Here is a 23,222-nt window from a genome sequence, read left to right on the forward strand (position 1 = left end):
TGTTTTTGCTGCAAAACTGCACTGATGCAGTTTTGCTGCAAAAAGTTTAGTGCCAGCTTGTGTCACTTAACAACGACAGCCAGGCGCTGTATTTATTGAATGGCGCAAGCTGGTGCTAAATATGGGCTAGTGTCTTAGAAGAAGATTCTAGCCTGGTGGGGTTGGAGGTAGGGAAGGAGGGGGTTATGAGTCAGAAAATTACACTAGCCTGGTTAGAGGCAAAAAAACATGCCTCTAACCAGACTAGTGCCATTTCCTGGTGCACAACCACCAAAAACAGGACTCCTATCTTAGGAAAGACAGGAGTCATGCCCACCACCCCAATGGCCAGCACATGGGGACAAGTGTCCCCTGAGTATGCCAATTGCATCCTGTGCCATGTAGGTGGCCCCAAGTTAGGGCCAGATGGCAAAAACAAAATACTTACCAAGACTTACCTGGGATGGGGTCCACCATCCTCTGGGCTCCCTCTGGTGCGGGTGGGGGTGTTCCTGGGGCTTGAGGAGGGTACATGTGGACCCATTCCATGGTATTTAATCATGGAAAGGGGTCCACAGGTCCCCTAATGCCTGGTCTGACTCAGGCGTTAAATAATGGTGCAAAGCAAGCTTTGCACCATTATTTGCCCCTCCTCCCACCTGTGTGTCATTTTAGAATGGGGGATAAATATGGGGCTATTAGGATAGCACCATTTTCTAATGGGAACGCCTACCTTGAATCTCATTGACGCAAGGTAGGTTCCTTCATCCAAATAATGGTGCAAACTGTTATATTTTGAAGCTAGATGTGTCTAACATCAAAATATAAATTTCAAGTTAGGTTTGCTCTGAATTTGTGTAAAAAAATGACACGAATTCAGCACAAAAGGAGTATAAATATGGGCCTCTGTTTCAAAACATGATACCACATTGTGTTCTCCAAAGCTAAGAGAACTCACTGAAACATCAACAATAAGGTCGTGTAATATTTCTGTACAAACAATTTGCTTTGGAAAATACCACAATTACTCAAGAATGAACAACCTGTAATATGGTAAAAGTGATTGGAGATACGGTGATGGTGATACACATATTTTGGAGATGCTCCAAATTCATATTGCTCTGACAAAAAGAACCAGATTCACAAAGATTTTGCAGTGATTCACTCCTGCTGTACTCCTGTAGAACTCCTGTCTTACTTTTAAATTCGAGAAGTCGCTTTTTCCATGAATTCTGAGGTATGCTAGGAGTAGTATAAGGGTAAGGTACACTTATTTATAGGGTAAATATTGTAAATTAGGCCTATTTTTAACTTTGATAATAAGGAAGCGTGAAACCGCCTTGCATCAATGAGATGCAAGGTAGGCGTTCTCATCCAAAAAATGACTCAAACACCTTAGCGCCATATTTATCCAACAGGGCAAAAATGACACCTGGGTGGGAGTTGGTCCCGAAAATGACACTAAACCCAATTTGCGTCAAAATTTAACGCCTGGGTCAAAATGAGACAAACACACCACTACTTAAGGAAAACACACACAAGCAACATTCACAGACCAACTGGACAACATGGAGGTGCTACTGATGAAGCTTGCAAGACAACGCCGAGCACAGAATCAATAGCAGCAGCCACCACCACCCCAAAGTGGCCCACAAAGGCAACGAAAAAGGCAGGACAGAGTCTTTAGGACAAGTGCAACCCTCCATGACCTCAGGGAATAGGACGTCATCCGCAGGTATTGACTGAACTGGGAAGCCATGCAGCAGCTGCTATGCCAAACTGAACCACAACTAACAGCTAACCTGCAGACACCGCACAATATACCACTGGTGAACAAACTTCTAGCTGTCCTGCATATGTTGGAAACTGGCTACTTCCAGGCAATGGGTGCACTGGTCACTGGGGTATCACAACCCTCATATTCGGCCTTCCTGCCCAAGGTCTTAAATGCCACAATCTCCCTCACAGCCCACCACATCAGCTTCCCCAACACCCAGCAGAAGCAGCTGGAGATAAAACAGGGCTTCTACCAAATCCACAGCTTCCCGCACGTGCTCGGTGCAATTGACTGTACCCACGTCTGGATCGTACCACCTGCAGCACGAGAGCACCTATTCCAGAACAGAAAGCACACGCATTCCATCAATGTGCAGGCCATAGTTGACCACCAGGGATTGTTTACCAACATCTTGGCCAGGTCAATGAGCCAAACACAAGTTGTCAAGTCAAACAACCCACTGCAGAAAAAACCTCACAGAAGCCCAGGATCTCACACAATACCACAAACACATATGAGTCACAGACGACACAAGATATCAACTGCCATGCTACATGGCATTCCTTTTGCAAGCACTAACAAAATACTCAGTCCTATTATTATTTGCAGCGGATCACGGATACGGGATCCAGCCATGGATCATGACTGCATTCCCCAACCCAAGCACAGCAGCAGAACGTGCCAATAATGAGGCACATCGGAGGACATGCACCATTGTTGAAAGGACCTTCGGCATCCTGAAGTCCAGATTCAGGTGCCTGAACATCACAGGAGGTAGCCTCCTATATGTCCCACACATTGTGTGCAAAATCATACTTTCCTGTGCTAACCTAAACAACATTTGTGTGAGGAGGAACATCCCTCCATAACAGTCAGAGCAAGAACTGCCTGAGGAGGAGGAGTATGGTGCAGGGAAAATTATGGGGAAGGGAGGGCAAAACACAGCTGCAGGAATGCACTGCACACAGCTAATTGCACAAAAAAAAAAAAACAATAGTCACCCTCCACACCTTGTTAAGATATGTAAATAAACACCTTACTTGATCACACAATCCTGCTCTGGTTTCTTCTTCTCCATCACAAGTTCCTAAGGAATGTGCGTATTACCTTAGGGGGCATGTTACAAAGAAAAATCTGACTACTTCTGATGCAACATCACATGCAATGCATATGATTGTACAGCAAACATCGCACACATATAAAAAATACTCATCTTTTGACTTTCAGATTTGAAAGACAAAATCAATGGACCACAGCATATAACTCACACACACGTTGCAAACATGGTCTACTGTAGAATATGACACACAAATATGACATCTACAATCATAAGGTAAATAAGCACCCCATACATGAGGCACTGGATGTGAAATATCAGTGGAAACAGGAATGTATGAACAGAGCCCTGACATTAGTAAGTGTGACATTTGCAATCTCTGCAAGGAGCTTGTGCGATAAGGGGGGGGGGCATCATTTGTGATAATGGATAGCATGAGTGTCCCAGGTATGATAAGCAATGTTCACAACACATGCCCTGCACAGTCCATCCCTGGAAATAAGTCCTGCCACTGCCATATGTTACGTCTCTTTCCTCCCATCTTCAGGGGGCACTGTAAATGGACTATCTGCACCCTGGGAATCATCAACACCCTTTCTGACTCCTGTTGGCTTCCCTTTTCCATATGGCATGCTATAGAAGAAATATATTAGTTTGCATAGACTTCAGGTCCCGTAATGCACTTCCTGGTAGTCGGTGAGACCTGTAATCTTCTGTCCATTGCTTCCTATGGGAAAAGTCCAGTTGTCTCTTTATACTGGATTCTCTCTTCCAGGACTTATGAGAGACAGAAGCTGCACACACCTGTGACCTGTGCAGCCAGCCATGTGACTCTACCCTGGCCTTGCTGCTGCCTGGAACTGCTGATAAGCTGCCATTCCCTGAAGCTCCTCGTCGTGCATTGGAGTACAATTCTTTTGTGTACCAGAGCCCTTGTTGGATTGTCTTACACTCCTGATTCAGCCTGAACCTGCTCTCTGTTCACCCAGTCCTGTTCCGGCTTGTTCCAGTCAGAGTCTGCGTCCTGTTTCTCAGCCTTGTTCATGTTTGTTTCTGTCAGAGCCTGCTTTCTGTTTCCCAGACCTGTTCCAGCCTTTGCATCAGCCTGAGCCTGTTCTCTGTGCTTGGCTTTGACTCCTAGTTGGTTCTGTCGATCTCTGTTTCCTCTTGGGTTCTCGTGTCCGGTAAGTGTCCTATCAGTCCACACCTGTGTAGAAGTGTTTTCTTTGTGTTAGGGATGGCACCTGGTTTCTAGGAGGCAAATCCAGCTCCCGTCCTTTGTCTAGTGTTGCATGTAGTCTTTTGTGCCTAACATTGACAGTGTGCTATGGCTGTATTCCAGGAATTGCTACTGTGTCTCCAGCCGGACCCACAAGGGCTAGTCCCATGTATGTAAGTACAATCCTTGTTTGTGCCCCAAGGGTCCAGACACATAATCAACTTCTGCTGCCTCCTTTCTATGGGGCATGTGTGGTGACTATCTGTGAGATTAATCTGCACAGAGGCACTGACATTCCCTGTTGCTGTTGAAAGTTCTGAGCCCTGCCCTGTGTTCAATCTCAGTGTTGAGCCCTGCATGTTTGTCCATTACTGACCCGTTCCATATTTGTTCACACCAAGGTTGCTCTGCCTTCACATTTCTTTTTTCTCTGCCTTACCATAACTGGCCTTTCCCGTTGTATGCCTTTAGCTGCTCTTCTGCTTTGGGTAACTATTTCCTCATGAGATACTCTGTGAACTCAAGGGGTGCCCCTCACAGAGTCCTGACTAGACCTGCCCGAAACCGTAACACCATGGAGCCCAATCCTTACACATGGTACACATGGGCACACACTTGAACACACTGTGGAATGCACATCTGAAAATATGTCAACACATGCAGCCAGGGCAGCAGGTCCACCACAGCAACATAAGTAACATAAGTAATTGATATGAGTCAAACGGACTTGTACCAAACATTTTATGGGTGGAATTAAGGCACAGTGTCTCATACACAGTACGTACCAAACATGTACACGTGTCCAACATATGTGTAATTCCCACACAAGTCATCATGAAGTCGTAACCAACAATTAATAACATATGAGGGGTAACATATCCAACATAGCACTCATCAACCATCCTCAATCATCCCTGAGTTTTGTTTGTCATGTGAAATGTAATGTCCCCAAAGTCAAACAACTACACACATCACATGAGTCAACATATATTACAAACAAATATCATGACTGTTGTAGATTACTGATTGCCATCAGATGTAGATACCCATTTGGAACACATTTATACATGAACATTACGTCCAATGTATTAAATGCCGTTCCTTCAGAAACACACTGTTGGACCAGGCCCTTTTATAGGGTGATTCCCCAGACTTTTTGCCTTTTGCCTCCTTATTTTATTGACCTTTGTTGGCTGACGTTATGACTCTGAGCACTTTTTCACTGCTAACCAGTGCTAAAGTGCATGTGCTCTCCCTTGTAAAATTGGTATGATTGGCTTATACCTAATTGGCATATTTAATTTATCTATAAGTCCCTTGTAAAATGGTATCCCTATACTCAGGGCCTGTAAATTAAATCCTAATAGTGGGCCTGCAGCACTGCTTGTGCCACCCACTGAAGTAGCCTTTCAAACCTATCTCAGATCTGCTAGCGCAGGGCTTGTTTGCACAGTTTTCTGCCACAGGGACCTGGCATCTAAATTTACATGCCAGGCCCAGAACTTCACTTTTACTACATGTAAGTCACCCCTATGATCTGCCCTAGCTAACCCTATGGACAGGGTGCCATGTATGCACAAGGAAGGACATGTGCCAGGTTGTGTGATGTATCCTGGTAGTGACAAACAGCCTAACATGGTGTCTCACTGCTGTGAGTGCTGCTTCTCATAGGATTGCATTAGAAATGACCTGCCTTGTGTGTAAGGGGTATTGTCTGATTTATGAGGGGTAGCGTAGGCATGCTTTGTATGGTTGTAACAGTGATGAGAAATGCTGCTTACTGGTGGAGTTGTATTTTTTATTACTATTACAGAAATCCCACTTCTAGAAGGTGCACATTTATCTGTGCTTATGACTCTGGTGTTTTTGAAGCTTGCCTCCAATCCACGTCGGGGCACGCTGACAGTTGGGGCTTTGTGCATACTTTTCGGACACCCTGTACACATGGAGGGTGGAGGTGTCACAGAGGTGCATCTACATATTGTATAGTCTTCCTGTGCTGAGAGAAGGGAGAGGCTGGGCACACCTGCATTTGTAAAGACTGTGTCCTGGCCTCGCACAATAGGGTTGTTTACCCCCCACTGATGTTGGAGCCTGTCCTGGAGGAGAGAAGGGACACTTGCAGAACCAGTTGTAACTGGTTGGAAACCCCTCTCCTCCTCATTGTAAAACACAATGTAAACTTAGTATAAGTACAGGAGAATTTTCCCCACAATTTGGACATTCTGGAGACATTCTTGGAACTGGAAAGAAGGCTGAAAGGCCTGTTGCTGGGCCCTGCTGCCTGTACCTCCCTCTATTGTCCCCAGGGGCTGGGTGCTGTGGCCCCTGTTCCCCTGACCTTGTCACTACTCAAGCGCTGGGAGAAGCACTCCTTTTTCCTCCCAAGGGCCAGGACAGCACTGTGTGGACGAGCCCCTAGTGCTGGAAAATCCTTTTTATTGTAGTGAGGGCCCGAAGTCACCGTTGCAGCCTGGGCATAGCACTTTGAAGCGCACTGTCTGTGGAGCGCTCCTACGTGCTCTTCTGAACGACCTCACCGATGTGACCCTTGCTCCTTGATCAACGCCGCAACCCTGGTGTTCCAATTCAGAGAAGCGCAAGCGTTATGCGCTCCCTCGTGCCCCCGGGGCACAGAGAAAAGGAAAACGGAGCAAGTGTGCTCCTATCGGTGCCCTTGGTGTCCGAATCACTCCGAGGAGCTCTCCCGGGGCACCATCCAGCTCCTGTTTGTGAGCCTCATCACCACCCCACCTCAGGAGCTGCAGTAAACACTCGCACACCACATCGGGTGCAGGCGAGTGTGAGGTAGCAGCCCTAGGAGGGAGAGAGACCTCATTGAAGGTCTCCTCCAGGATCCCAGGGCCGCCCCAGAGGAGCAGGTCTCAGGGAAGGCGAGGGGAACATCTTCCCTACCTCCGATCACTGCTATTTTTCCACTAATATATATTGACTAAATGTTCCTATTATGGGAATGTTAGGCTGATGTATGTTTACTCTCTCATGACTTGCCATATAATTTTGTAATGTTTCTGATATAGGCCCTTGTGATATTTTCTATGACAAGTGCATACATTTATTTACCGTAATTCCTGACTACTGCTTCTGTTGCAGAATTCTGAGTACTTACGAGTTCTAATGTGACAACTGCTTATTCTTGCAGAGTATTAGTAACTTGTGTAATGTTCTGACAACTGCTAAGGTAGCAGGGTATTACTGACGAGTAATGTTTGGTCTAATTATGTTTTGTGCAATGCAATTTATTTTTACATAGTCCAGTGTTGTGTTTACTTTGTGGTGTACATTTTGCGTCACGTGTGTTGTGTGTGTTGTACAAATGCTTTACACATTGCCTCCGGGTTAGGCCTGACAGCTCGTGCCAAGCTACCAATGGGGGTGAGCAGGGGTTATCTTGGACGTGTAACTCCCTTCCCCTCACTGGAGTGTGTGGGATCTGCCTGGCAGAGGTGCATACCCTAGCCAACCAGAAACCCCATTTCTAACACACACATATTGTTGTTACATATCATTCACACCCAAAATACATAGTTGCATGCTCTACCCCATGTGGCCAACCACCATACCACACACTGCAGGCCATGCCGTCCTATCTTCATGTTGATACGGGGTGTATGCATGTGAAATATTTGAAAATCACGCAATCACAGTTTGAGTCATAAAGTTTGACACAAATGCGTCGAAAAATCATGCACACGCTAACTAACCATACTTGGGCCCTTAGGGTGAATTCCACCTGCGCATGCGGATATCTATTGAAATTAAAGTCTACAGGTGATGTGTGGTAATTTGCAGCACATGTAGGTTATGCAGCGATAATGTTCACGCAAACATCGTATGCGTCAAAAAAATACATGCATGACAGAAGACAGGCCGCAAAGGGGACAGGAAGTGATGTAATATGAAATCCTGTTTACAGGCATGGTACAATCGGTGTACTTTCACTTTCACTTTACAGTCTGTGCTTTTTCTTGACTGTGTGGCTGTGTCTCGGTGTTGCTGGTGTCTGGATTGTGTTTCTTGTATCTTGTGGTGTCTCTCTTGTGTCTTTTGTGAATTCTGTTTATTTAGTGTACCTGTGTATGTGCTTTTGTGTAGTTTAGTGTCTTTTAGATTGTATTTCTACTGTTGGGTGTCTGTCTAGGGGTTAGATTAGTTGGGTTAGTTGGTGTTCTTAGGTTTTGGCTGTAAGTTTCCTTTTTTACATTTATTTTCCTTCTTTTTTAAATTTTTTCAGTTTTGATTTGTTGAAAAGGGACATGTCGGGAAGGGCGAGGCTGACCCGCATGGGGGAGGAGAAGCTTGGGGGCTTTGTGTGGCTGGTGTGCCACTTCCTTCCCTTGATGCTGTAGATGGGTGGGAGTGTGATATAGGGGTATCACACAGAAGCAAGGCAGCCGCGGTGGGGCAAGGTGATCTACCACCTCAAAAGAGTCTACCATATGAGCAGGAATGAGCACGAGCTGAGCTGACAGGGTGGCCAGAGAGCAGGATCTGATGGACCACCTGGGTGTGGTGATCGGTGACCCTGTTGGTGTGTATTCCATTGACAAATGTGTACAGTAGAATGCTCCTGAGTGACTGTAGCAGATATCTTGACATGCTGCATGCAAATTGTGAGGCCATGATTAATGCAAGCAGAACAAAATGTTAGTGTTGCAGTACTGAGATGGAGTCCACATGTCTATAGATGTTAACAATGGAGTCCTGAGGTTTGTTGGGTCATGTACGAGTATCACTTAGGGCCACATGTACCAATCTATTTTTAATTGTCACAAAAGACCTAGTTTTCAGAGTTTGTGTTTACGTTAAGAAAAAATGTTTATTCCATTGCACATACCCAATTTTGCCATTCTGCAATTACATTACCGAATCACAAAACAGGGTTTGCTAGTGGCAATTAGGAAGGGGGGTTCCCTTCCTATTTGAGGGTTAAGGTCCGCTGATTGATTGTTTGGTGACAGTGAATGCTGTCACTAAACAATTGATGTTATATCAGGACAGCAAAGTGGCCAATCCATGTTTAGCGCGACATTGTCATCATTACACACACATGACCCCTGCCATCATGTTGGCAAAGGGGTCATACATGGCTTAGGGGACACTGCCAATGGGGCATTTGTTACCTACATACAACTGTGCCACTTCTGTCATGGACCACTGAATGCATGATAATTACAGACTGAAAAGTGAGTCACATGTCCATCACACAGTAAGTCAGTGACCCTTGATGCACAAGCCACAATACCTGAGTCACTTGTGTTGCAGTACACCAGGGAAGTGCCATTGAAATTGTCACCCAAATACAAATCATGACATGGAGTACCATCTGAAATGGATTTGCCACAAGTGGTTGTAGTCGGTTTTAGCACCACATGATTGTTAGGCCCAGTGCATGTGTGCAGATGTGTGGCTATCACTCACTGAGTCTCATTGTCAATGTGAGTTTGCAGTGGTATGTCTGTTGGACTGTCTACATGCAGGATCACCAGCTCACTCATGTAAAATGTTACACACTGTGATATGTTGTCCACACGTTTGTACAGTGATCTGACATTGAGCATATATTTCCTTTCCATGTGTTACAGGTGGACCTGCCCCCTATAACATCGGGGAAGTCGCTCGATTTCAGGACCCATACGTATCCAGTAAGTGTGATAATGTCTGTCCTGTGTAGTGATTGCAGCTGTTGTGTGAGTGACTCTTGTGTGTTGCACTCATTGCAAGATATGATGAGCTGGCACGTGATCTGATATATTACATGCCTGGATATTGACATAGTGTTTTGTGCAAGGGTGAGACATTCACAGGCAGAGAGTATTATCTTGGGAGTTTTGTGTTGTACAATAGGCTTCAGCGTGTGATCAAGTTGATTACTAGCCACATGTAGACCCACATGTGTCTTGGAAGTGCTCCAGTGTCTGTGTATTGGCACTGGGTCATACCCTCATTCGCACAACACAGTGATGCATCATTTTTCCTCACAAAATTGCGCATCCCTATGGGTAACTGACCCCCAGCATCTAGCCCCATAATTTGTACTCCATTTACATGACACGTATGTGGTATGCAATAGACGTGCATGCAGGTCAAGGCCAGACGTGTGCTGGCATCAATGTTGATGTTTTATGAATTGTGTTGGCAGATCAGGTGTTGATGGTTGTCCACAACTGGACACATGAATGTAGGTGTGAATGATCTATGGATACATTATTCCTAGGTTGCAGCCCTCCTCACATATGTTCCACTCACGAAATCCTTGTACAAGTGGACATGACTTTGTGGTTGTCCTCAACAGTTGTGATGAAATGCATGCCCATCCCCCCTGAGGCACAGGGGTAGGGGAACAACAAATATGTAGATAGATGTGATGGTCACAGTGTAGATGGCATTCAATAATGGATGTGTCCCAAACAACAGCAACCCCTTATGATTAGCCACTCCATACCATCCTGCCAATTACATCTACAAGTCACTGGTCTTGTGAGCTTTTAAGTAGACTCAGATGATAAAGATTAGTCGGCCTGGCCCACGTGAAGTAGTTGCTGCCTTTGCATTGTGACAAATTCTACTACATCAATGCACAGATCACTTTATTTGGTCCAGCTCTTGTTGTGCTTTAATGTGGTGTAAAAGACATGATGGGTAGGCAGCATTGCCATTACATTCATCAGGGACATGTGATTTGGACTGCATGTGCAAATTGAGGCAGAGTGTTAGATTATCATCTGTACATGCACCACACAATGATGACACTGATGGTTGCCTGTCTGATTTTCACAGCTGCCAACATGGATCTAGCGGAAATAAGGGCTTTCCATAAGGGGGCAGTGAGATACCGACACATCTTGGACGTGGAGTCTGGGTACCAAAGGATGGCAACACGCTATCAAAGAGAGCGAGCCACAGGAGAATGGCGGGTCACTACCACAACTGCACACAGTACCATAGCGGCCACCGTCACATTTGCCCCATCTGCTGCACTGTCTACATCTTCACCACAGACCAACACACCTGCTGCACCATCAATCTCTGCAACACAGACCACCACACCTGCTGCAATGGGCATGGCAGCAATTGCTGAGCTCCAGAGGGACATGAAGAAGGTGTTAAAAAAGCTTGACACCATTCAGAAGGATGTGGACAAAAATACATGGAGACTGAAGGCAATTAAAAAGACACTGAGGAGGTCAAACCTGTGAACTCTTGCCTCCCCTCACCCCTAATTCAGTCCCCTCCCTCCTCATTCCTCATCCTGTTTTGTAGTGGGTTTAAGGGGTTCAGTGATAGGTTAGAGTAGGGTAGTTGTTTAGATAGGATAAGTAGGTTTGGGGGTGGTTTTTCATGTTATTACATGTTAGTTTGTGGGTAGGTGGGTGGGGTTAATGTTTGGGGCTTTTGTGTACTTAAAAAAAATTACAAATTAAAAATAAATTACAAAAAATATATATTTGTTTAGTATTAGGTAGTATATGTTTAGGTTAGTATATGTTGTCCTGCATGTGTCTCGTCATATAAAGGGGTGGGGGGCAAATGTTTAGGGTGTGTTGTTAAATGTGGTAAGTAGGCTTAGCATAGGATAGTTAGGGCCAGTTGTGGGTAATGTATAGTTAGGATAGATTAGGTTAGTTTTGGAGTGTTACATAGTTTTAAGTTCTGTTTCGTACATAGTTATTAAAGATTTAGGTACTCCCATACTGCATGTTTCATATGCTTGGGGCTCAGGGTCTTTGCATGAGTGTACAGTGCCAATTGTCCGTTGGCCTGTGAATTCCATCCTGCATCCACATCCCTCTCTTCACATGTTAATTCACACTTCCACCTGAGCTGTCACACTGGCAGCTACAACAAATCTAAATCTCAATGCATCTGCCATCCATTGTACCCACCACTCAACATGACTATGGTTCCCATGCATTGGACAGTTGGTGTGCTTTTGAAGCTGTAATTGTTTTGATCCTGTGTCATGATGTTGGGCACTGTGGGACGTCTGCCTGCAGCCTTAGGTTCATGTCAACACTGCTAAACTGAGTAGTGCCAATATCAGATGAGGTCAAGTATACAAATTTCATGCCAATGTGTTTTACTTGCACTCACAGCTGACGTTATTGGCCGAGCACTCTTACACAGCCATTCCAGCTGTATTTGTGGGTTTGGCATGTGTGTTTTAATACAAATGTCACATACACAGTGACTTGCTTGTAGGGGATGTGACCAGAATTGACTTTCATCTTGTAGATACTTTGGCCCTGATTTATACTTTTTTTGTACCTCATTTTCGTCATTTTGTGACGCAAAAGCGGCGCAAACTTGCAAAATACAATTATATTTTGTAAGTTTGTGCAACTTTTGCATCACAATTGACGCAAATGTGGTGCAAAAAAAGTATAAATCAGGGCCCTTGTGTGTAGATCTCTGCCCACATTATTTCTGCACTCTGTTACCATAGACATGTTACATGCATCACAAATCTCCAGCAAAGTAGATATGTCACATTACACAGAGACAAAGATGGTCATTCCAACCTTGGCGGTAAAAGCCGCTTACCGCTGTCAGAAGACCGCCAACATACCGCCGCTGCCGCGGTAAACCGCCACGGTCATTCTTACCCACAACAGGCAAACTGCCAAAATACAGACATCCACAAAAGGCCGCCACACCAAAGGGCAGCGAGAAACTGGCGATGACCAAACCTCCACCGTCAAGCCAACAGAAATACGCCCACACTATCACGACACACAAATCCACGCGGCGATCTTTCAACCGCGGTATTCCATTGGCAGTACACACCGCCGTGCTCAAAATACACACACATTTACAAAACACATCCACATTGGACAAATTGAAAAACACACACCTGATACACATACACACACCACTCCCACACACCCAATACAATATAAAACACACACCCACATCACCCACAAACCCCCACTGCTACAGAATCGGGACCACGCACTGAGAAAAAGAGAACTGAGCACCCAGACGCGCATTTTACTTTCACCCAGCAATATTGCCACGCACTTCACACAACACACCAATACACATCACCACACAATCCACCCCACACGTCACCCACACCACCCCATGGCACCGCAAAGACACCCCAGGTTCTCCGAGGATGAACTCAGGGTCATGGTGGAGGAAATTGTACGGGTAGAGCCACAGCTCTTCGGGACACAGGTGCAGCACACCACCATTGCCAGGAAGATGGAGCTATGGAGCAGAATAGTCGATAGGGTCAACGCTGTGGGACAGCACCCAAGAAATAGGGACGACATCAGGAAGCGGTGGAACGACCTACGGGGGAAGGTGCGTTCAATGGTATCCAGGCACAACATCGCGGTGCAGCAGACTGGCGGCGGACCCCCACCTCCTCCCCCAGAATTTACAACATGGGAGGAGCAAGTCTTGGCGATCCTGCATCCTGAGGGCCTCGCAGGAGTTGGAGGATGTTGGAAAATGGGTTATTGGTAGGGCAGGTAGGTACCTACACCTAGCAACAAGCCACAAACCTCCACATAGGTACAGTTAGGTCTCAGTAAATTAATCCCAGCTCTACCCTTGGTAGCTTGGCATCGAGCGTCAAGGCTTAACTTAGGAGACAAAGTGTAAAGCATTCAAATATCACAAAACAGTAATTAAATAAAACACAGGAAACAGTTTAAAAATCCAAAACCAATTTATAAAAATAGCTTATATTTTTATCTTTAAAATGACACAAAAACGATTAAAATCGGTTCAGGGGAACCGGAGATATGAATTTTTAAAGTATTATTATTTTCTAGCGCTTAGAAACAAAAAGCGCCAATCGGGTCATCTGGTTGCACCAGGACCGGGGCAAAGTCAAACTTTCAGGCCGACCGCGATGGAGCCCTGCTCGGCTACAAGTCGCGGGAGGCCTCGGTTAAAAAGTTACCTTCTAACTTAGTCTTTATTTTGAAGTTTTTCTTCACCGGGACGAACCTGCCAATTGGATCCGACCTCCTGGAGCCCTTGTCCGGATACGCGAAGTCGGTTTCCTCGGTGGTGATTTTTACCTTCGGACTTAGTCGTTTTTTCGAGATGAAAATCCTTCGACCGGGGTAAACCTGGATCTTGATCCGACGTCCGTGGAGCCCTTCTCGGATACGATGGCTGGAAGGTCCCGGTCAACTTTTTACGTTCGGACTTAGTCTCTTTTTTGGATGTTTTTCTTTACCGGGACGAACCACGAAGTCAGGCCGGGTCGCGGTTGAGGCAAGCCGGCTAGAATTTCTGCGTCGGGTCGGTCACTTTATGGAGCTTTTTTCCAAAAATTCTCCAATCTTTTCCAAACTTCTGGGGCTTCACCCAGATGTTCTTTTAAGGTTCTTTTGGGGTCCACAGCTCACCCCAAGGGTCCAGAAGTTCTGTGATGGTCCTTGGGAAGTGCGGACTTCAACTCCCAGAATGCACCTGGCGCAAACTCCTTTTTGGCCACTGGACAGTGGTCAGCTGGTCACTTTTTCAGGAGTTGGTGCAGGGGACTCTGGTTAGCAATTTTTCACCTGTAGCAAACAGGGAGTCCCTCCTTGAACCAGTGGAAGCCAGGCAAAGTCCTTCTTGTGGTGAAGCCCAAGTGTGCAGCTGGTGCAGTCTTTCTGAGTGCAGGGTCCAGGTGCAGGCCAGGGGTCCAGCAGGGCAGTCCTTCTTCTCTTTGTAGTTCTTTCTTCTTGAAATTTGGTGGGGATCTGAGGCGTGGGTGCAGGTCTGCCAGTTTTATCCTTGCTCCTGGGTGAAAAGCAGGGGGGCCCTGGTTCTCCAATCAGGGACAGGGTCGTCCCCCTGTGATGACCACTTCCTGGGAAGTGTGGCAAAAATCCATCCCAGAAGGCAACAGTCTCTAAAAATCCAAAATGGATGAATCTGATTTTTGGAGGAGAGATCTGGCTGAGCCCACCCACTGGTGTGGCTAAAAATCATAAACACACCCCTCTCCTGCCCTCTCCTAATCTAATCAAGGGGGCACCTAGCTGTCTGGGGTTGCAGGATGTGGGGGTGTTGCTGGGTACTGCAAATGTCCTTCTCTGCCTTTGAAGACCAGTTTGGCAGCCCTCCCCCTTCCTGCCTCACCATCTGCTGAGGGGAGATTCTCTCCCCCAAGCACATTCCTTTGTGTGAAGTCAGGCCACTTCACACCTCATTAAAGTAGCCTGGCAGAAGCTGCTGCAGGCTGGCCAATCAGAGCACAGCAGCAAAAACAATGCAGAGCTGAAATTGGCAACTTTTTAGGTAAAGTCTGAACTTTTTACCTGCACTAGTTATATTAAATCCAACAACTGGAAGTTGTGGGATTTATTATAACAATCAATTTGATACCAAATTCTTGGTATGTAACATTTAAGGAGACTTTAAAATTTTAAATGAAGTCTGCCCATTCTAGCCTATGAAGGCCATTTACTTCAATGAGGGAAAAACGAATTTGGCTGTTTTTACCTCACCAGGGCTTATAAATCTACTTTTATAAAGTCCCTGCTTATAGTTACATGGCACCCTGCCCTAGGGGCACATAGGGCACACCTTAGGGGTGACTTATATGTAAAAATAAGGTAGTTTAAGACTTTGGAAGTACCTTTAATTCCAAAGTCGAATTTGCATATAACTTTAATTTAAAAGCAGCCAGCAAGGCAGGCTTTCTTTTAAAATGACACTGGGCACCTCAGCAATGCACCTAGGTGTGCACCACCTATGCTGTGGTCCCTAAACCTACATGCCCTACCATATACTAGGGACTTATAGGTAGGTTTACTTAGCCAATTATAATTCGCCTAATTTGCATATCCATTTTACACAGAGCACAGGCCCTGGGACTGGTTAGCAGTACCCAGGGCACCATCAGAGTCAGGAAAACACCAGCATAAAGTGGAAAATGGGGGCAAAAAGTTAGGGGGCCTCTGCAATCAGCCCCAGTTTCTCACACAACCCCCCCCCCCAGCCCACACGCCCAGGAGACTCAGCCCAACCCTGGGAGAGTCTTCCTGGCTTGTTAGGCGAGGAAGACAGTGAAGAAAACTGGCTGTTTCTTTGCAGGGCCTACTCTGCCTTATATCCTCCTGTCAGGGTCACTCCCTCTGGGTAGTGAAGCCATCCCAACAGTAAAAGGACCCAACCCAAACTGAAGCTTCCCTCTAGGGGGGTCTTCCTCCTCTCTCTCTGCCAACTTGGGTAGTGAGGTGCCCACCTCCCCTACTCCTAACTTTGCTAGGGCAAGACCTAGCTTACCCAAAGAGGTCACCCAACACTTGAGCAACCCCACCATGACCAACAGGGTCAGGGGGCCTACTTTGCTATTGGCCTTGGGGTCTGCCTCCCAGGCCAAGTACAGTGCTGCCAGGAAGGCTAGCACCCAGCAGAGGCTACTGACAGCTGTCAGTACCCAGAACCACACCCTAAGCTCTCCACTGACAGGTGGCTGAGCTGCTTTAAGGGCAACTTTGGGGTCCTGGCACCCCTCTTGCTGTCTAGAGTGGGGGGCTACCACCTCCTGTGGCAGACACCCTCCTTCCACTCTCCCTTCTGTCAGTGCAGGGGCAACATCTTGCATCTGGACAGCTGCCTGACTACTCAGGACTTCCTTGGGGTCAGGTGAGGCCTCACCAGTGCCAACTCTGGGCTCCCCCCTTACTGGGGCAGAAGGCCCTTGGCTCCCTGGAACTCTCTTCAAGAGTGGCCTACCCTTCCTTTTCTTCTTTCCTTTTCTTGGGGACCCCTGTCTCCTAACTGTAGGGACTGACTCCCCAGGACTTTGGGTTGGGGGGGCGTCCTGGGCGACCACCCCATCTGTGACCAGACTCACCTCTGGGAGGTCATTGCCCAGGATACAATCTAGGGGAAGGTCAGCACTGACTACCACCCTAATCCAGTCAAGGATACCCTCCCTCTCTAGGGGCACTATGGCTACAGGTTTGGAGGTGACCTCCCCTGTGGCTATCCTGACTTTCTTTGTCTTTCCTGGGACATACATGTCTGGGGTCACTAACCGGTCACTCACTATAGTGTGACTGGCACCGGTGTCTCTCAGGCCAGTGGTAGGGATCCCATTCACTTGAATGTGGTGGAAGTGCCTACTCCCACCCTCAGGGATCACCAGCTTACCATCTGGTCCTGTCTCCCAGCACAATGCTAGGAGGACTTCATCATCTGAGGAATCCTCCTCTATGGCTACACTGGACAGCCCAGTGCTAACCACCTTCTTTGGACAGGCTGCATCTCCTCTGAAGTGACCTGTCTGCTGACAGTCAAAGCAAGCCCTACTGTCCAAGAGCTTTTTTAACCCTGGGTCTCCCTGTCTCTGCATGTCAGAGTGGGAGTGGGATTTACTCTCCTCCTTCTTAGGGTTCTGGGGTACAGAGGGAGTCTCTGTGGTGGGCTTACCACCTCCCTCCTTAGGTTTTTGGGGACCTGTCCCCCCCTTCTTGGAGTCTCCCCCCTGGGACTTGACAACCACCCTGGTTCTCAACCACTCATCAGCTGCCTCCCCTAGCTCTCTAGGGTTGGTCAGCTTAGAGTCCACTAGATGCTGGCGTAACCTTTCTTGGATACAATTGGTCAAGATGTGCTCTCTCATGATCAGATTGTATAACCCCTCATAAGTATTTACTTTGTTGCCAATAATCCAGCCCTCTAGTGCCTTTAGTGAGGTGTCCACAAAGTCAACCCAAGACTGGGTACTGACCTTCTGGGTGTCCCTGAACTTCATTCTATATTGCTCTGGGGTCAGACCAAACTTCTTGACTAAGCACCTCTTCATACTAGGGTATGAATCTGCCTCCTCCCCCCTTAAGGTCAGAAGCCTATCCCTCCCTGAGTTGGGGACCAACTCCCACAAAAGGGAACCCCAGTATTGAGGCCTAACCCTTCTCATTTGGAGTGCCCTCTCAAAGGCCCCTAGCCACTTATCTATGTCATCCCCCTCTACATAAGCAGGAACTACCCCCTTGGGTAATCTGGGGCAAACTCCCCCACCCATGGACACCTCAGCTTCTTTATCGCTGCTTCCATCTCTTTTCTCTTTGTATGCCCACTTTTTCTTTTCTAGGGCCAGCTTCTCTGCTTCCAAAGCTATGTAGGCTAGCTGGGCTTCCAGCTCTCTTTCCCTGATGGATGGGTTCTCTCCTCCTGAAAGGACCCTCTTCCTACCACTAGCTTTGGGTCTGCCCCTAGTGACTGTATCCAGTGAGGACCGTTCCTCCTCTTCCTCACTTGGGGTCTGATGCCTTCCCTCCCCTGAGTGGTTAGAGTTAGCATCTTCCTCTTTTTCTTCCCCCTCTGGAGCTTCCTCTGTGCCTAGCCCTTGGGCCTCAGCCCATGCTGTCAGGGATTTAATCAGGATTTGCTTCCTGAGATCAGTGGTTGCAGGCAACCCTCTCTCAATACACAACCCCCTAAGCTGGACTACTGTCAGTGTGGGTAGGCTAGCCAGATCAAGCTCCATGGTTCCCTAGTTTTGTGTCAACAAAAACTTTTTGCAAAAATTGGAAACAAGAATTTAGAAAAAATTACAAAAATTCAATAATTGAAATTAATCCAAATTAATTAAAAAAAAAAAAAAATTAAATTAAAAATTAAAAACAATTTTTGCACTAGGACAATTTAAAGGATTTTTAATTTGTTTTATCTAAAACTGTAACGTGATATTGAACACAAGTACAGGATCCCGTCGCTGCTTCCAATTATGTTGGAAAATGGGTTATTGGTAGGGCAGGTAGGTACCTACACCTAGCAACAAGCCACAAACCTCCACATAGGTACAGTTAGGTCTCAGTAAATTAATCCCAGCTCTACCCTTGGTAGCTTGGCATCGAGCGTCAAGGCTTAACTTAGGAGACAAAGTGTAAAGCATTCAAATATCACAAAACAGTAATTAAATAAAACACAGGAAACAGTTTAAAAATCCAAAACCAATTTATAAAAATAGCTTATATTTTTATCTTTAAAATGACACAAAAACGATTAAAATCGGTTCAGGGGAACCGGAGATATGAATTTTTAAAGTATTATTATTTTCTAGCGCTTAGAAACAAAAAGCGCCAATCGGGTCATCTGGTTGCACCAGGACCGGGGCAAAGTCAAACTTTCAGGCCGACCGCGATGGAGCCCTGCTCGGCTACAAGTCGCGGGAGGCCTCGGTTAAAAAGTTACCTTCTGACTTAGTCTTTATTTTGAAGTTTTTCTTCACCGGGACGAACCTGCCAATTGGATCCGACCTCCTGGAGCCCTTGTCCGGATACGCGAAGTCGGTTTCCTCGGTGGTGATTTTTACCTTCGGACTTAGTCGTTTTTTCGAGATGAAAATCCTTCGACCGGGGTAAACCTGGATCTTGATCCGACGTCCGTGGAGCCCTTCTCGGATACGATGGCTGGAAGGTCCCGGTCAACTTTTTACGTTCGGACTTAGGGCCTGATTCTAACTTTGGAGGACGGTGTTAAACCGTCCCAAAAACGGCGGATATACCACCTACCGTATTACGAGTCCATTATATCCTATGGAACTTGTAATACGGTAGGTGGTATATCCGCCACTTTTGGGACGGTTTAACACCGTCCTCCAAAGTTAGAATCAGGCCCTTAGTCTCTTTTTTGGATGTTTTTCTTTACCGGGACGAACCACAAAGTCAGGCCGGGTCGCGGTTGAGGCAAGCCGGCTAGAATTTCTGCGTCGGGTCGGTCACTTTATGGAGCTTTTTTCCAAAAATTCTCCAATCTTTTCCAAACTTCTGGGGCTTCACCCAGATGTTCTTTTAAGGTTCTTTTGGGGTCCACAGCTCACCCCAAGGGTCCAGAAGTTCTGTGATGGTCCTTGGGAAGTGCGGACTTCAACTCCCAGAATGCACCTGGCGCAAACTCCTTTTTGGCCACTGGACAGTGGTCAGCTGGTCACTTTTTCAGGAGTTGGTGCAGGGGACTCTGGTTAGCAATTTTTCACCTGTAGCAAACAGGGAGTCCCTCCTTGAACCAGTGGAAGCCAGGCAAAGTCCTTCTTGTGGTGAAGCCCAAGTGTGCAGCTGGTGCAGTCTTTCTGAGTGCAGGGTCCAGGTGCAGGCCAGGGGTCCAGCAGGGCAGTCCTTCTTCTCTTTGTAGTTCTTTCTTCTTGAAATTTGGTGGGGATCTGAGGCGTGGGTGCAGGTCTGCCAGTTTTATCCTTGCTCCTGGGTGAAAAGCAGGGGGGCCCTGGTTCTCCAATCAGGGACAGGGTCGTCCCCCTGTGATGACCACTTCCTGGGAAGTGTGGCAAAAATCCATCCCAGAAGGCAACAGTCTCTAAAAATCCAAAATGGATGAATCTGATTTTTGGAGGAGAGATCTGGCTGAGCCCACCCACTGGTGTGGCTAAAAATCATAAACACACCCCTCTCCTGCCCTCTCCTAATCTAATCAAGGGGGCACCTAGCTGTCTGGGGTTGCAGGATGTGGGGGTGTTGCTGGGTGCTGCAAATGTCCTTCTCTGCCTTTGAAGACCAGTTTGGCAGCCCTCCCCCTTCCTGCCTCACCATCTGCTGAGGGGAGATTCTCTCCCCCAAGCACATTCCTTTGTGTGAAGTCAGGCCACTTCACACCTCATTAAAGTAGCCTGGCAGAAGCTGCTGCAGGCTGGCCAATCAGAGCACAGCAGCAAAAACAATGCAGAGCTGAAATTGGCAACTTTTTAGGTAAAGTCTAAACTTTTTACCTGCACTAGTTATATTAAATCCAACAACTGGAAGTTGTGGGATTTATTATAACAATCAATTTGATACCAAATTCTTGGTATGTAACATTTAAGGAGACTTTAAAATTTTAAATGAAGTCTGCCCATTCTAGCCTATGAAGGCCATTTACTTCAATGAGGGAAAAACGAATTTGGCTGTTTTTACCTCACCAGGGCTTATAAATCTACTTTTATAAAGTCCCTGCTTATAGTTACATGGCACCCTGCCCTAGGGGCACATAGGGCACACCTTAGGGGTGACTTATATGTAAAAATAAGGTAGTTTAAGACTTTGGAAGTACCTTTAATTCCAAAGTCGAATTTGCATATAACTTTAATTTAAAAGCAGCCAGCAAGGCAGGCTTTCTTTTAAAATGACACTGGGCACCTCAGCAATGCACCTAGGTGTGCACCACCTATGCTGTGGTCCCTAAACCTACATGCCCTACCATATACTAGGGACTTATAGGTAGGTTTACTTAGCCAATTATAATTCGCCTAATTTGCATATCCATTTTACACAGAGCACAGGCCCTGGGACTGGTTAGCAGTACCCAGGGCACCATCAGAGTCAGGAAAACACCAGCATAAAGTGGAAAATGGGGGCAAAAAGTTAGGGGGCCTCTGCAATCAGCCCCAGTTTCTCACAGAGGAGGAATGGACTCTGGTAAGTCTCACCTTCACTACTTCATCCCCCCCACCCCACCAGCATGCCAACTGATACCCCCACCCTCACCCCCATCACATCCTGCTCCTTGCAAATGTCTCCACATCACAGCCCACCCATCCCAACCCCAAGCCCTGCATGCGACCACAAAGCATGGACACCCATCACCAAAGCATGCCCACTGCACATACCCATCCCCCACCAAATCACCGTCACAAAAGCCCCCACACGGGAATGCAAGCACTGGGGTACAAGGGCACCCACCCATTACTCGCTATGGCACACACAAATGCAATAACCATACTTTTATACCCCTGCAGGACCCGAACGCCACGTCACCGCGCAGGAGGGTCCATAAATGTCCACTCCACCCCAGAAGAGGCCCACAGTGAGGACAGCACCTCTGTCGACCAGGATCTAGATGACCAGCCCGGCCCATCGGGGACCTCATGACAGTCGGTTCCCCTCAGACAGCCACAGCTCATAGCAGACCTTCCCCCCTCTGGGAACACCAGCACAGCACCCACCCAGCGGGCCCATCCCTCAGTCCCCAGGACACGTCAATCAGCGGTGTGTCCACCACTACAGGGCACCCAGGTTAACCCCCCACCCCAACAACAACAGGGACCTGGGGGCAGTGGTAGTGGGCACACAGTCAAGGGGACAGAGGCACATGGAACAGGGGAACTGGGGAACTGGGAGGGCTGCTGTGCGACAGGGGGGGGACAGGCCCAGGGAACCCACTCTCCACGAGGCCCTCTCCTCCATCATGGGAGCCTACCACCACTCCCAGGAGACGATGGCGACGGTCCTGGCCAGGTTTCAGGAGATCCAGCTTTTGCAGGAGGAACAGTATTTGGGGTTCAGGGAGGAACTACGAAACATTAGTTCCGCCCTGGCCACCATTGTAGGGGCTCTGAATCAGGTAGTCACCACATTGCAGGACACTGTGGCAGGACAAAGGGCCCCTGACACTAGCATGGACCAAGAACTGCCTACCACCTCCGCCGGCGCTAGTGGACAGGAGGCCCCGCCACAGGACCAACAGGCCACCAGCACCCCACCCCCTGCAGAAGGAGAACCACCCCGCAAGCGGGCCCTGAGATCCAGGAAGAAGACAGAGTAAGATGCCTAGACCCCGCCAGGAAAGGATACCTCCCTGATTGTCATCCCACTGTCCCACATTGACACCCTGTCCATTCTTATACTGCCCATGCTCCACTTTCCACAGGCATTTGGACATAGCACCTGTGAGACTAATAGTCTGGACAATCCTCCACCATCACCCCTCACCGACTTGCAACCACCCACCAATATAGGACACTGAAATAAACAGTTATTCGACAAAACAATCAGGAGTCTGGCTGTGATTTTGTACTAATGTATTAGACATTACCGTCCCAAAATGCATATTTACATTGTGATGCCAACATACCACTGTCACACAGCTGTAGTCCATGGGGAAACAAAGCAGATGTCACACAGTATGGCCCACATCTCTGAAATTGGAAGGGAAAGTCACAACTCAGTTACCATACACAGGGGGAAAAGGTCAGACAGTAGAGAGGTAGTAGGGGTTAAGTATATGTAATATGACGGGTTGGACTCTTACCTGTGTGTCATTGAAAATACTGCTGTATTACTGTTTTCCTGTTGTCTATGTCGTCCTCTTCGTCTTCCTCTTCTTCACTCTCCACAGGCTCCACAGCTGCTACAACACCACCATCTGGACCATCCTCCTGCAGAAAAGGCACCTGGCGTCGCAAAGCCAGGTTGTGAAGCATACAGCAGGCCACG

Source organism: Pleurodeles waltl, chromosome 8, assembly GCF_031143425.1.
Source record: "Pleurodeles waltl isolate 20211129_DDA chromosome 8, aPleWal1.hap1.20221129, whole genome shotgun sequence".
Taxonomy (NCBI): Eukaryota; Metazoa; Chordata; class Amphibia; order Caudata; family Salamandridae; genus Pleurodeles; species Pleurodeles waltl.